Source organism: Phytophthora parasitica, assembly GCF_000247585.1.
Source record: "Phytophthora parasitica INRA-310 unplaced genomic scaffold supercont2.98, whole genome shotgun sequence".
NCBI lineage: Eukaryota > Oomycota > Peronosporomycetes > Peronosporales > Peronosporaceae > Phytophthora > Phytophthora nicotianae.
The window spans coordinates 133192-135965 of record NW_008649084.1 but is presented as its reverse complement, the minus strand read 5'-3'; positions in this window follow the sequence as shown (position 1 = coordinate 135965).

The following is a 2774-nucleotide window of genomic DNA, read 5'->3' as shown; positions in this document are numbered from 1 at the left end:
AGGAAGACTAAGCAATTATGAGAAGCACAATAGTGGCTTAAAGCTAATACCATTTAAGAGATAGTCGGACCCTAAATCTTGGTAACCTTGCCTGATACAACTGCTTTACCATATCCACGCAGCCATCAGCTAGAGCGGTACAGGGTCTATCCCATCAACTCGCCCCGCACAAGCCCTGCAGCAACGGGCCCACACGTCGTAGCCATTGATGATGCGCACTGTCCTTTGAGTTGCCGCTCGCAGTGTCCATCGAGTTGTCGCTGCATGTAGTGTCCGTTGTATGTGGTGGTGGCGCCGCCGAGCCAGCCGTGCAGCGGCCGTGGCATGCCGCGCCTTCATACTTGAACTATGTGCTCTGGCCCCCGCAAAATTGATTTGTGAGGAAGCTGGAAGGTGGGGCTGGCTGTCACTGACCGTATCAGTCAATGGCTGGGCGGCGGGATGGATCGGCGTACCGTATGTTACACGCCCTCTCCCTGTATCTCTCTGCCCGATCCCCCCCCCTTCTTATCTGTGTGGCGCACAGACTTTTTGTGTGTCGACTGCATTTAGACATGTATTAATGCTATTTTGTCTGTTTGAGATGTCTAAATCCGTGATAAAAATTTCGACCAAAAAATCCGAAGATGGATATGGAAGGCGCCCAATGGGTGTCTTCCAAAACCCACAAAAAGCGGTTTAATCGAAAAAGTTTCATACATCCTTTTATCAGGCATGCAACGGATCTAAACGGAATGTGCAAAAACATACTCACAAAAATGTTTAATCCGTCCGATGTTAACCGACCCAAACGGTGCAAAGTACTAATCTTCAGTATGAAGAACTGTCCGAGACATTTCAAAAATGGACAAAATTTCCTCCCGGATCTCGAAGTTTTGGATGCCGAGATCTTCAAATCTCCAGACAACCCCCTTCCCTGCAACATTTGCTGGTGTCTGCCCCCAAAAAAAGCGCCATGGACGCAGAGGATGTGCTAGTCGTGCTGTGCATGCAGTCATAGAAGCGGCGTCAAGTAGGCGCCAAGATCGAGAACATACGTAGGCGCATTCGCGCGGAGATTCTGCGCTTGGAATGGAAGCGCTTGACGCGTACCAGGCACTACATCACTACAGAGGGTCTGAAAGACCCGGAGAGTTCCGACTGGATGGACGTGGGAGGAAGGGCCTGGAGAAGAACCTGCTTACTATCACAAGTCTCTCCAGGCATGTTAAACCCGCTTACAGAGCAGGTTTGTCTAACTAGCATGGTGTATCTCTTACTAGGGCGTCATTTGAGCGACTCTTAGATCGCTTCTCTCTCTCTTACACTATCCCAGTATACAATCGGGCTGGGGCGGTCGCGGCGTAGTACGTCTAGTTTCCTCGCCTCGTTCAAGACGAAACTCCGTCAAAGAAGAAACTTGGATGGTAGCAGCTTCAATAACGAGAGGGTGTGCGCACGAGCGCCCCGATCGAAGCAATGGGAATGGCGGGGGGAGCACTTCTTCAGAACCGGACGTAGTTTCAGGACCCTGTGGCCCTGGAGCGGCGGCAGCAGCTTGAGGGCGTAAAGTCTTCTGGCGTTTTAAACCGCGATCGCTCGGGTTGGAAGCTGCCCGCTCAAAAACAGGAGTCAAGATCGGGCTCGTTTTGTTCTCGGACCGATGTAAGGTCTACGACATGAAAGGGAGTTAATGAAGCCCGGTATCCGATGCTATAAATCAAGCAACATGAACGCAACAACGCACGAGCGAATGAATTGATCTTGCGAGGGGGTCATGTAAATTTCTGCAAACATAGCGTACAAATGTCATTGTAATGAAGTACACACTAACAACAGCACAAACGGAACCCACCTTGAAGGCTTGCGCTGTCAACGTGTAGGAAGGAAAGCAGATTCCAAAGTGAGTAGTTTCAAATTTCGCGTGCACTTTCGCGCGTTCGACCTTTAAAGATCTTCGAACTTTCAAGCTGCCTAAAAGATCTCTACTTTAGGGTACGTTATGAACCTATGGTGAAATCAAAAGACATTTTAATTGGTTGCCAGATGAGGGGTGTAATAAAAGACAATTAAAGCTCACCAAACGAGATTTTTGATGAGACGACTTTTTGGTCTCACCAAAATTTTCGTTTTATCACGAGTCATTTTATCACCCTTTAATCCACCCTAACCCTGATGATTAAACCGTTTTCTGATATTTTTGCCGATTTTTTTATCACAGATTTGGAGACCTTACAAAGCCGATAAAAACATGATTAAGAGGGCCATGAGAAACGACTATCAAAACGATGCTTAAAATAAAGCTGTATACCGGACGTTCAGTCACGTTGAAGCTGCACCATTAAAGCAGAGTATGCAGTTCGGGTTGGGACAATTCTAAAATGGACAAAAAATAGATAGTTTTCTCTATTGGATAAGATAACATGTAGAAGATGTCCCTTTCTCGCAACAGCACTCTTTAGCACACTTCCTGTTCAAAATGCACGAGTCTTGTGAAGCAGAGATGTATATGCTAGTCTATTTTACAGACCCAGCGCCGATCATCCCGGGCCCTAAACGATCTGCGACGCGCTGTATTTGCAGAAAGGATTCGGAGGAAGTGGAGTCGCTCCATCCGAATTCGGCACTACATTACTCTCGATTGTTCAGTGGCCGGAGGAATCGTCGTGGATGGAGACCTGTATGTCAGGCACTGACAAAACCTTCCTGACGTTGACAAGTTTAACAAGGTAGAATGGCAGTTCAGTGAGAATGTATGAAGGGGTGTTCAGGTTTGTTCTCTAAAGTTGTTATTT